Source organism: Glossina fuscipes, unplaced genomic scaffold (genome assembly GCF_014805625.2).
Source record: "Glossina fuscipes isolate IAEA_lab_2018 unplaced genomic scaffold, Yale_Gfus_2 1, whole genome shotgun sequence".
In the NCBI taxonomy this organism is placed as follows: Eukaryota; Metazoa; Arthropoda; class Insecta; order Diptera; family Glossinidae; genus Glossina; species Glossina fuscipes.
In genome coordinates this window covers 45,257,837-45,270,797 of record NW_023998415.1, presented here as the reverse complement: position 1 = coordinate 45,270,797, position 12,961 = coordinate 45,257,837, and positions in this window count along the sequence as shown.

The following is a 12,961-nucleotide window of genomic DNA, read 5'->3' as shown; positions in this document are numbered from 1 at the left end:
CACTGAAAATGGGCTAAATCGGGACGAAGGATATGCCCACTATAACAGAAACAACTGACCACGCCTACCCAACATTATAGTATATCAAAATTTAATTATTATTTCAATAACTTTACAACAGAAGCAGAAGCAGGCCTCAAAAGCCCGATAAAGTATACAAATTCTAGGTTAGTTTCAGATATGGCCGCTTTTTCGTCTATCCATCTGCCTGTTTGCGTAACTTTATGGTATTTGTGCAAAACATTCTCCCCGTAGCGAAAATGAAGATATCGCCCACAAATTTGCAAAATAATTTGCAATTGACCTAAACTTTTCAAGGGTGCCGCCTACAACGGCCATATATAGTTCTACAACAAAAATAGAAGAAATCAATTGCGCCCATTTCATCACTTATAATCGAATATGAGAATTTTGTTCTTTTACTTTTTTGTCGTTTTTTTGGTGCTGGGCATAAAAGATTCGATCCCGACCGAATTTGATTTTCTTACTTGTTTAATTAGTTGAGGTGTCTTCAACAAAACAAATTGCATTTAGATAGCGCATTATATGCTAAAAAAACCACGGAAGTATACATCCTCTTGCTTCTTAAATTAAATTGATCACATATCAAGTGAGAAGTTTGCCCAAAGAGATAATGAGATTGAAAGAGGAAGCAGTAAATTGGGTGCCAATGTGACTGTGTTATTTCGTTTAGGTAATAGAGACGCGCAAAAATGCCTGAAATGTGTGTTAATTTTTTGTTTAGGAAAAATAATTAAAATTAAATTTAATTTGTTTTCTCCCTTTGAAAGGTTACTTTCTAGTTATTACTCTGTATCGTTTCTCTTGTTGTTGCACTTCCATCTTTCTCGCAACTTGGAATTTGTCAGAGATTGTTGTTGCCTGTAATGAGCACTGATTCTGAAGCTGATATTAAGAAGCAACATTTTCAATACGGTTTTTAAGTGAGTAAAAGCGGTTCATTATATTTTCATTGATTCACATTCGAATTCCTCGTGTTATTTAGTTTTGCTCTATTATTAAAGAAATTAATCATATCAAATAATTTGTTATTGACTTTTTCCCAAAGTAATCATAAAAATGAAAGATTAAACAGTGAACTGTGAACGGAAATTTCTCTATTACTTAAGCGAGAATGATCGACAATCAACTTGAATGACCGAGTTCCTTGCTATCTTTTGGCCAAATCTTCTTATTTTACACCTCTATGAAAGGGTCTACGCGAAAGTAAGTCCAGAATGATCATTATTAATTCAATTTATATTGAAAACAATTACGCTTTGCGTACCGTTTGAGTTTGATTTCATTTAATCTGAATTGAAAACAAAAGTTTGATCTTCGCTTGCAAATCAATCATCAAGCGTCAATCATCTTTTAAATTTAAATTTAATTTTTATTTACTCTTTAGTTAATGGTCTTCACATCTAGATATTTATTTAATATAATTTTCTCTCACTTTTCTTGCTGCCTTTCTATTATTTTTATTTTTATCTCTTTTTTTTTTTTTTTTTTTTTTTTTGGTTAATTAAATTGGATTTGTTTCTTTTTGTGTTGCGGAGAAGCAAGATTTAATCTTTTTGCATCAATTTAATTTGTTACCTTTGGTAGGGTATAGTGTTTCTTTTTTTTCTTTTTTTTTTTGTTTTTGTTTTGGTGTAGAAAGACAAACCTTAAAAGATATTAACCTTAAATAATTCCTAGAGCAATGGGCGCATGCTAAACCGGATTTATTCAAGTAAAACAATACAACTGAAAACAAGACAAGGAATCGTGCCGCCACTATATAGACAACAACAATAACAATAGCAACAAACACAATTAAAACAAAAGAATTGAGAGAAATTAGTGCAAACTGCACACGATCATGAGTTAAGTTCATGTCATGACCAAAGAAACAACAATAACTAACCGGATAGGTAAATATACTTACGGAAGTTTGAAGGGAAAGAAAAAGAGAAAAGATAGACAGCGAGAGCAAGAGCAAGAGCAAGAGCAAGAGAGAGAGAGAGAGAGAGGAAGAGAAATAAAAGAGAGAAAGGCAGAGAAATAATAAGCTTGTCTTATATTACTGGAAATTTTAGTTTATAGGGAGCGGCGATATATATATATATATATATATTATTATATATTATATATATTTGGATTGTAACGAGATACAACTATAAAGATGCAAAGAGAAAAAGATAGAGAGCGAGATTTCTTAGATATTGGAAGCTTAGAGATAATTGCTCTCGATTTTCATTTCCAATAAAGAGGGCTACGAATATTTAAGGTAAGGGTATCTTGCAGATACACATAAATGTATCTATTAGTAACCTCTAAACCATCTTGCTGTTATGAGGTAAACGTTTAAGAGGCTCTCTATAAAAATTCCATCTTTCCATCATTCTCGTAACTGCATAATCTTTCGCCTTTTCTACCCTAAGTAATTAAATATATGTATACATGTACATATATATATTAGTATAAAAATTCGAAACGCGCTATTTACCAATTGATTTGGATAAAAGAAATATCAATATTTTACACACCTAACTCAGGCTCAGGCATGACCAAATCTTATGCTATAATAAATATTCTTGTATTAAATAAAGGTGTGTGTAGGAGGGTAACTCTTACATTTTCACATAAGATAAAAAAAAAAAAAAAAAAACATTTCGTTTGGCCAAACGAAAGATAAACGACCTATAAATGAGTGGATGTGTTGTGGGTTTTAAGACAAAACAAACAAACAAAAACTACAAGCAATTTTTTGCTTGATGTCCTTTCGTAAGAACCCATTCAGACACATTCCTTCCAACTCTATATAGATGCATGCGTGCACATATATATATATATATATATATATATCTGTATATCTGCCTTCATATCCATACATTATGCCATCAAAATTTTTGCATAATAAATTTGTAAATAACAACATTTTAACCGCATTTCATTTATTATGTTTTCAGTAATCAGAAACTCGTGACTGTTTGTTCTTCAGCTTTTAATAGTGGGACCGTTTTCAATTTTTTTATTTTTCTTCTTAGTGAATGTTGTTGTCGCTGTTGTTGTTTTCTGTTTTCGTGAAATCGGCACCTTTTTTTGCAGCTGTTTTCGCTTTTAACCGTTTTTTTACTGTTTAAACCACAAATGAGGTTTACTTGCTGCGCCTGCGCATATCTGGTGTTTTTGTTATATGCTTAGGGGGGCATATGATTATATACCCCTCTATATATTTATATATATATGTATATGTATTAGTTAGCTGTAGTTGTTAAATTAACTTTTACCGTCGCCAATGTCAAGTCAACTCAAGTCTGGTCACTTTTTAGGCATATAAAACTAAATCACTGGCTGTTGATGTCGGTTAGCTAACTAACTATTAACTTGAAGCGTAAAAAAAATGCAAAACTTGTTTTAATATAATTTAATCATTTATTAAATAAAGTGTGACAAATTTTTGGTCGAATTTTTGAAATTTTACTTAAAAATTTATTTATTTATTTTTTTTTTTTATTATCTCTTATTTTATACCGGTTTTGAGTGGGTTAAGATGGACAGATATAAATAGATGGGCTTGATTAAAACGATCGTTATCTCTTTCTAAACAACATGATCTGGGTACTTTTGTGGTGCATTTTTGTTAAGCATTTAAATCTGATTAAATATCAGATGGATTTCTCCTTTCAGGTGCCTGATGCGTAATAAAAAAGGAACAATTAATCTATGGCACATAAGATCCAGTTAAGCCTTAAAACAAAGAGAATTTATATTTGTGATCTAGGGAAGTGAATATCTTTGATAAGTGGTCTTGATAGTAAAGAGCAAAAAAAAAAAAAAAAAAAAACTAAATAGCATTGATGCCGTCATAGGTTTTATTGTCGCATAGGCCGTCTTAACAGCCACATAAATTTATTCCTTAGCTGACGATGGCTGCAGTAGGGAAAGAGTTTACGTTTTATATTTCACATTACATAATTATTGTAATTTACTACCTTATCCGCCTGAGTAGGCGAAGGCGAGGAATCTCGACTAGCAAGTCAATGGTTGTGGGTTCGAATCTCAAGTGCGGTAGAATTTTTAATAAAAGCCGATAGATAGCCTTAGATGCTAATGCTTTTAACAGTTTAATCTTAGAATTTATTTCTCGGGCGAAATTAATAATAATAATAATAATAATAATTTACCATCGATAGGTAAGGGCATACTCATTTTGTCATAATGTTTGCAACACCCAAAAGGAAGCTTCAGAGATCCTACGCTTGACCTGCATGAAATTCTAAATTAATTAACTCGTGTCTGTCTGTCCATCTGTGTGTCTATGGGGTGTGCGTTGTTGCTGACCTCCTGGTCGCAGAAGCAAAGAAGTTTCGTAGGAATATTAGAAATTTTTACACTCAGGCTGGTATACAAAACAGGTCAAATTTGTCAGAGCATAAGCCCGCAGTGAAGCGTAAACTGAACGTAACTAACTATGTTCTTGTAAACAAAATTTGTGTTTTTTGCTCATTGCTTACAAATTATGAGAGATAGAAGTCTGAAATTTTTTACATTTACTTTACGAGAAACTAACTACTATGCATATGCAAAAATGGATGAGATCGGCCTCACACAGATCGTGGATTAATTTTTTCTTAAAAATACCAGTACCAAACAAATGAGCTAAGAAGGTAAAAAGCTAAGCTTGTTAATTCTAAATTAATAGTGGCGGACCTCACGACATGATGGATAAATTTTTTTTTTGAAAATACTGTCGATATGGGCAAGAACAAATAAAATGGCTGGGAGAGAGTGGAATGCGACAAGGTAAGCGTGTTAATTCTAAATTAATTATAGTGATCGCCAGGACGTAGTTGAATTATTTTTCCTTAATAATATTAGCGATATGAGTATCAAATGAAAGAGCTTGGAGAGTAAAAGGCGGTAACGTAAGCGTGTTAATTCTAAATTAAATGTGGCGGACCTCAAGTAAAAGGTGAAAGATAAATTGCATCCCATTCATTTTGTTATCACAATCAATAAAAGTAAGGGGCGCCAAAGAATTTAATGCGGATGGGTATCTGGAATTCAATTCCAGTTGAATAAATACTGCAGTCGTCACGTCATAGTGGACTAATTTTATCTTAACAGTCCTTTCTAGTGAATTAAACGGTGAAAGAGAGATAATCATGAATAAAAAAATGGGGCGCCAAAGATTTTAGTGGTGGTGGGTATGCGAGATTTCGCCCCAGCCGAATATAACTTTCTTACTGTTTAAGCATTTACTTTGTTTGAACAGAGGCTGCTGATGTTCTAGCTAGACTTTTTCATCCTTATAAAGTGAGAAGAGATGATTTTTTTTTTTTTTTTAAATATTGTTTTACATCAATTTTTTGGATTTGTGTAAAAATGCACTTCTAAGGAATCAATTTATACGCACTTTGGCACTTGTATATGTTTTTATTTAACCGATAATACAAATGATCTTGGAAGATAAGATCATTGAGATTTTGCGCTTGCTTGCTGTAAATTAATGGCGTAACGTGAAACCAAGGAAAAACATCAAAATGGATTATATCGCTCGTTCACGACGCCATTTTTGACAGATTAAATAATCATTGAACGTTTCTCTTCAAAAATTGACAGTGCCACGAGACGTGTAACATAAAGGCATCATTTTGCGTGAACCGTATATCATCCAAATCAGAATGAACCGATTCGTGCCGCAAAAATTTCAGTAAGCAATGGATTTTATTTACACCCGAATGGATAAATTTTCCTTACTTACGAAATCATTTAATCAAATATGAGTTTCATCTCATATAGTCCGAATAGATTCATTGTTTTTGTAATAAATTGTAACAAATTTCTATAGGAATACCGAACGCAAAATTCGATTTTAGCGGGAATATAAAGAAGAAAACAAAAATAGCATGGACTTTATTACGTTTGCAAAAAAAAACTGTTAACTTGATCATCCGTACCTGACGAAGAAAAGGAGTATCAAATAATCAGAACATGTGTGTGTTTTAACGAAAGATGGTTTTTGTGAAAATTCAATTAGCTTCGGACACTTAGTAAAGAACGTTTATCATTTTAGAGAGAGAGAGGAGATCACCTCCATTTCAGAGAATAATCAAATCAAACGTACGTGTCATTAAGGTTAAGATGCAAATTATCCCCTTGTATTTCTCTTTATCCATTTCCTTGATATGTATATAGTTTTTTAAGGTGAAAGATCTGTTTTATAACAACTTTTAACAACAATTGTTTATTAAAAATTGTTAAAAACTGGATGAACGATGAGATTGATAGACGTAGGAAGCGTACGTATGAATCAAATATGAATACCAAGTGTTTCGCGGAGTCGTTGGCATATGAAAATTATAATTATTTTCTTTAAATAATGTGATGGGCAAGTGCGCGAAGAGGGAGTTAGGAGGAGGAAAAGACTTAATTAATTCAAAGAAAATAAAGCGGGAACAGGGGAATATGTAAGCAGTTATTATTGTCACCAGGTTAACTTCTTCATCAGGCCACTTATTTACACAAAAAGTCATACAATCGCACATTTACACCTAAGGAAACTATAACTTTAAGGAAAAAAAAAATAAAAAGAAAAAAAAAAAAAGGAAGAGAGAAGAAATAAACCGTTTAAGCCACAAAAAGCTTAAATGGTCGTAAACTGTCTTTAGAGTGTGGTAACAAAGCAACATATACAAATTCACACACTATACATATGCACAAAGATAAACTTATGCAAGTTTGCACACACGCACGCATGTACACAACAATATAGAAAAGTAAATTTGTGTAAAAACCAAGTAAAAAATATATGAAAACACATAAAAAGACAACAAATGAAAATTACATTGAGTTAAACATGAAGGCCAATGAATAAAAGAGCAAACAAGAAGCAGGCTTAGGCAGAGGCATAGGCACAAGCACAGGCACAGGCACTGGCACAACCAAGCAGGCGGTTAGGGGAACACAGGGAAGCAAGTGAGCAGGCGAGGACGTTTCTTTCTTTTTGGTTTTTTTTTTTTTTATGCTTTAAACGTTAATCTTTGATACGTTTTAGCGATGTGTGCGCATGAACACTAAGCAAACCCATAAGCAAAGGTTGACGTGCATACAAACAATGCTAAACGTGTATTGTTTGTTTGTGTGTGTGTGTGTGTGTGTGTGTGTGTGTATACGCGTGTCATGTATGTGTGTGTATATATGTTTGTTTGCAGTATGTTCAAATGTTCAAAGCATAATGCGAAGGCGTTGTTACCATTCACGATGTGATCACACTTTTCGTTTTGGAGGTTTTACTCTTTGACTGTTAATTGAAATTCCGGCTAAAAATATATGTTTGTATAAATACGAATATAGTAGCAGCATGTCGGGGCATCTATATACGTAATCTCCTTTCTATCTCTCTCTATCTCTCTCTCTTTCTCTCTCTCTCTCTCGCTCTCTCTCTCTCTTTCTCTTTCTTTCTTTCTTTCTTTCTTGTCTTTTTCTTAGACTTTTTCAAACAAAAGCCTTGAAAAAAATGAATTCATTATTCGTTTGCACACAATCATGCATACACGTCTATATGCACAATTGTATACACTAGGTAAGCTGCATCCGTTTGCGGTTTTATATGTACATGTGTGTACATATGATTTTCTAATTTTTGTTTTTCTTTTTTTGGTGAGGAGGAGATTTTCTTTACTTTACTTTTTTTTTATTTTTTTTTATTTTTTTTTAAGATGCTAATCACGTAATATGCCATGGCATGCTATGCGAGTAAAGACTTCTGTTTTTTTTATTTTTCTTGTATATATATGTTTATTATTATTTTTTTTTTTTTTTACTTTTATTGTTATTATTATTTTTTTTTTCTCTACCACTTAACCAAGTCAGCGCAGTTACGGTGGTTGAAGACAGCAACTATTTGAAAATTTGCAATTTTAATTTAAAATTTCTTTGTCTTGATTTTCTCATTATTTGATTCATACAAGTGTGCACACAGAACACGCACGTACATTTCTATAAACAATCATATACACATGACACACAACGTACATCAATATTAGTATTTACGTATTGATTTTGTTGTTGTTGTTGTTGTTGTTGTTGTTGTTGTTGCTCTTTTTTATATATATATCATTGAAAATATTATATACATGTGTTAACAAAACCATAAAATGGAACGAAAAGAACGAAATACCTTTGGGGTTAACGTGACATCTGCATAATAATATATGTATGCAGTATTTTGAAAAAGTTATTTTATATTTTCAATTATCTTATTTGGTATTAACATCTTAGCCCTAACAAATCATACAACTACAATATAACATATATGTCGGAGATCTGTCATTTACTTACAAACATAAGATAACTTTATTTATTTATTTATTTTTTATTTTACAAATAAAGTGAAACGCAACAGGAAGCGTAGCGTATGGGATTATTTTAGATTTATGTCCTCTAATAAAAGATACGGGAATGTTAAGCTTATCATTAATATTCTTTTTCTGTCTAACGTTAAAATATTTGCTCTCTCTCTCTCTCATTCTCGCTCTCTCTGTCGCCTTTAAAGATACTCCTGATATACCTTGAAATCCTAAACTGATTTCTGATACATTCAACTTGTACAGTGAGCGGACTCCTTGACAAGCACAGCAGCGATAGTTAAAAGATTGAGAAGAAGCTGAAAATTTCGAAGCATAATACAATTGTCTACTTCTCGACAATGAGGGGTTAATTGAGCTCAATATTCATTTGCATCTTCAGTTAGTAACGCGATTGATATGTTTAATCGATGATTTTCCACCTACAGGTGGGCAGGGGCAGAACTTCCTCGTCTTTTCATTGATACATCCTATTGATATATGACATATACGAACATTACAATTCTGTTTAGATAGATCAGCTAAAAGTTCGCATCAAAAATCGTACAAAAAGACTTGTATGTGTGTGTATTGAAGTAGCGTGAGATATTAAATTAATTTGGCTATATTAGCTCGTCGATCCATGCCCGTGCGTCTCCCACTTCGACTGTTCACTATTTGTATGTCAGATCGTTTGTCTGTCTGTCTGTCTGTCTGTTCATCAGCTCATATGCACGTACATGTCTTTCAATTAGACCCTTAGTCAATTCGTTTTGCTGTTCGTTTACCTCTTCGTTGGTTTCTCCGACCGTCCCTTTTAAAATAACTGTATCGTCTCATTGCCCCCTCTATGCCTTTTTTTCATGTACTTTTTCATCTCTTCGTCCGCCCGCCAATTCTCGCAATCCATCTTCATGTCTATCTCTGTCCATAAATGGCCATCCGTTCATCTAATCTCAGCGCCTAAACATTTCGCCGCCTGTTCACGTGCATTCATCAGTCGATCGATTGATGTGATCTTGTTTTCATTCATATCTAGCTAACCGGCTACGAATTTATTCGATCCTAAGTATTTCTCTTTCTGGTTTCGAGTTCAATTGCAAACTCACTAAAGCCTATATTAAGGGATAAAGCTATTATTTCTTCAACATTTCTCTTCTTTTTTTTTTTTTTAATAATAAACTAGTTACGTATTCGAAAGTTGGCTATGAAATCTGACGAATTTCTTTTGCGTCTCGAACTTTTTATTAAATGTAAAGTTTGATCGCATTTCTTACGAAAGTTCGTGTTTTCCTTTTGCCGATTTCAAATTTCTCGAGCAGCTTTATAGTAACATTTTCTAATAGGATTGCAAACCTGATTTTTGACAAATTCAAAAAGAAGCATTTTTTTTTTTTAATCGAAAATTAATGCAATTTTCTTTCTAAATCAATATTTTCAATTTCGCTTTACTTAGATATTTCTTTAATTCTTTTGTTTTAGATAAGAAACTGGCACAACGGTGTAATGCGGCCAGTGAAGTATCATTAAAGAAATACTTTCTCTTTTGCGAGAGCTGATGTGTTGTCCATTTCAATTTTAAAAAAAAATTATTTAAAAAGACTTTTTCAAAAACTTCTTTCAATAATTTGATTCGCCTTTCGTACAAAAATTCGGGTAAATTAGCCTTAAAAAAAAAAAAGCGCTTCATTTTTGACATTTTTGATGGATGGAAGCTAATGTAATGGCTTTACAAGATTCGAAGACGTTAAAAAGTACACATTTTAATGGTGAAAAAAACCAAAAGTTATTTTTGAATAATATTAAATAAAAGCAACAAGGTTACCATTCTCACGATGCATCATCAATTTAACGGGCAAACGATGAAAATTTGAATCTAAAAAAAAAAAAACTATTTAATCTATATATCTACAGTCAGAGACGTATGTGCTTTTGCTTTGCTTTTTCAAATTTTTCATCATTTTTTGATTGCCGAGCAATTTCAATTTTCGTTCCATTAAAAAAAAAAAACAAGTAAGAACATTATAGTCGGTTGCGATCGAATCTCTTACACCCATCGCCGTAAATTCTATCGAAGATTAAAAAAAAAAGAAAAAATATAAATTTTGCACGCTCTATAATATTAAACGGGCGTGGGTGATTTTCTCTATTTTTGTGCATAAACGGTGCATCATAGCCCAGGGAACATGCGTTCAAATTTTTCTCCATTTATTTGCTATAGTTTGCTATAGTAATGAGCAGCAAAACACTAATTTTTCATTCCTTTTGTAAACATAGGTGTTCTCAGTTTAGATAATGCTATGGGCGTGTCCTTCGATCGACTTGGCCCATTTTCAATTTCAATCTGCATCCAAGAACTTTAAATGTTTCTGCCAAATTCAAAATCGATAGCTTCATTTTTTAGGGCCAAGAGAATGTTTATAACAGACGGACATGATAAAATTGATTCGCAATTTAATGCTGGCCAGTGGAAGCTTTGTGAAGCTTCAAATACAAAATAAAAAACAACCTTTCGTTCTTAACCCAATCAATAACGTTTAACGTTAACTTATATATCTCTATAGAATGTTACTTTGAGGATATTGTATAGAAATTGGAATGAAAGGAATGGATAGGAGTGGTTTTTTCATGTTGCATTCTGAAAACTCGTGTATTGAGAGAAAAACAAGTTTTAAGCTCCAGAAAGTGTTATAGAACTTTTTCTTTCTTTCTGTAATAAAATTTTTATTAATTTTTACCGTTAGTTTGCCATCCCAAGATATTCTCTTCGGTTCTCTTCGTTCGATAGCCATTAAGCTATGCACAATAAGCATATCTAGTTTCTCCAGTGTAGTTTAGGCCCCTAGCTTGTAGTGATTGCTTAACTCTCTAGAGGGCGCCAGCTTCCGAAAATTAGCCCGTGTGTCATCGGGCACCGTGTGGTTAAAACTACAAGGTATGTACCCACATTAAACCACCAAAGACATCTGTACTGTCTAAAGGCGGGAGTAACTATTACTGTCATAGTGCGGATCGAAACAGTGACGATGTCCAAGCAGTTATGGTAACAGAGAGATCATTGACGCGCCTATACTCACCTGCTCGTGGTTCCTGCCGGGCGGTGGACATCGGGGCAGGGAAGTTCTCTTCCTCGCCAATTGAGTTGACTGAATAATCGACAGTTGGTAGAGTTGGTAGAGTTTCTGCTGGTTGCCAGGTAACGAGAAGGGCTTGGATTATTTTCACGAGAACTTTTCTTATGAATAGCTTAAGGATACACTGGAAGAAGCTTGCTATAGCACTTTCTTTCTCATAAACTATTGCTATGAAGGAAATACAAATCGGCCGTTGTTGTTTTGCGACTGGTTATGTAAAGTAAGTCGATATAATAACAGTCGAGAGCATGGAACCCACGCTGTCAGATATAGCACCCGAAGAAGAAGGGTAATCTGGCGTTGTGTGGTTAATCCGAAGGCAAGAGTGACTGCGTTCCTTAAGATAAGGCTAAACGCTTTATAGTCTACATTTAACCTTCACGGGGGTCAGGAGCGCACTCATAAAGTTACGAGTATTTAGGGGTAGAGATGACAGCATTGGCTGAATTGCAGATTGGTGTTTGCCAAGATTCTTCGGGGGAAAGCTTGCGTGTTAACATACCATGTGGAAATCGCGGTGGAAGCTAGTAAGTCCAGTCACATGTTTGAAAGCAGCAGTTAACCTATGTGTGAGTCCTGATTGCTGCGTACAGCCCTTCGGGGGGTATCATGGTGGCTGTGATTTTCATTATACCTAAAGCGAATAATTAGTGAGGTAATTATAGGCCTCAACATTCCCCCGAGTGGGTTTATTGAGTCATAGACATTAAATATATCTGGTCTCTCCAGTACATTTCAAGTTCCTAGTTTATAGGGATTGTCTAATTCTTTGAAGGGCGGCGACTATGAAAAATTAACCCAAGTACAATCGGGTGCCGTAAAATAAAGTTTATGACAGGCACTCAGGTTAAGAAAAAGGAACATTTGTACTTTCTGAAAAAAAAAACATCTGTTTTTGCATCAATGAACAGATAAGACATTAGGTGGCAACTTCCCTAAGGCATTCTTTTTGGAGCGCTTGGAGAAACAATGAAAATTGTTTAACTTTTATAGACTTTTAGGCGCATTTCGCATTTATCTAATAGGCTGATCTGATATTTTTGCAATTCCGTCCGCAAGTATTGGCGAAAGGCATGAGTTAAGCTGTTTTTTTATTTTTCATTTTGATTATCTTTCCTTTTTTCACTCATATAATTTTTAAGTATTTAAATTAATTTTCCAAGAACACATATGTAGATGAAAAATGTAATTTTGTAACTATGTTACTGTTTGAGAACGCGTTGGTCATGGATAATTTGTTGCATGCATGTTGCTAACAATGCTACGACGGTAGCTAACTAAATGAGAGAAAAACTTGGTTGCGTGCATCTATCTATCCATCCATAGATTGAAGTATGCATGTTCATGTGTATGTGCGCGTGTATATATATGTATGTATATGTACGTATAGAGTAGCAATGGTAACAAAAAAAAAAAAAACAAAAAGAAAAAAATCAATGATTTACTCTTTGCATACCCCCCCCCCAGAGCGGGAGAGCGTGTGGGTATAGG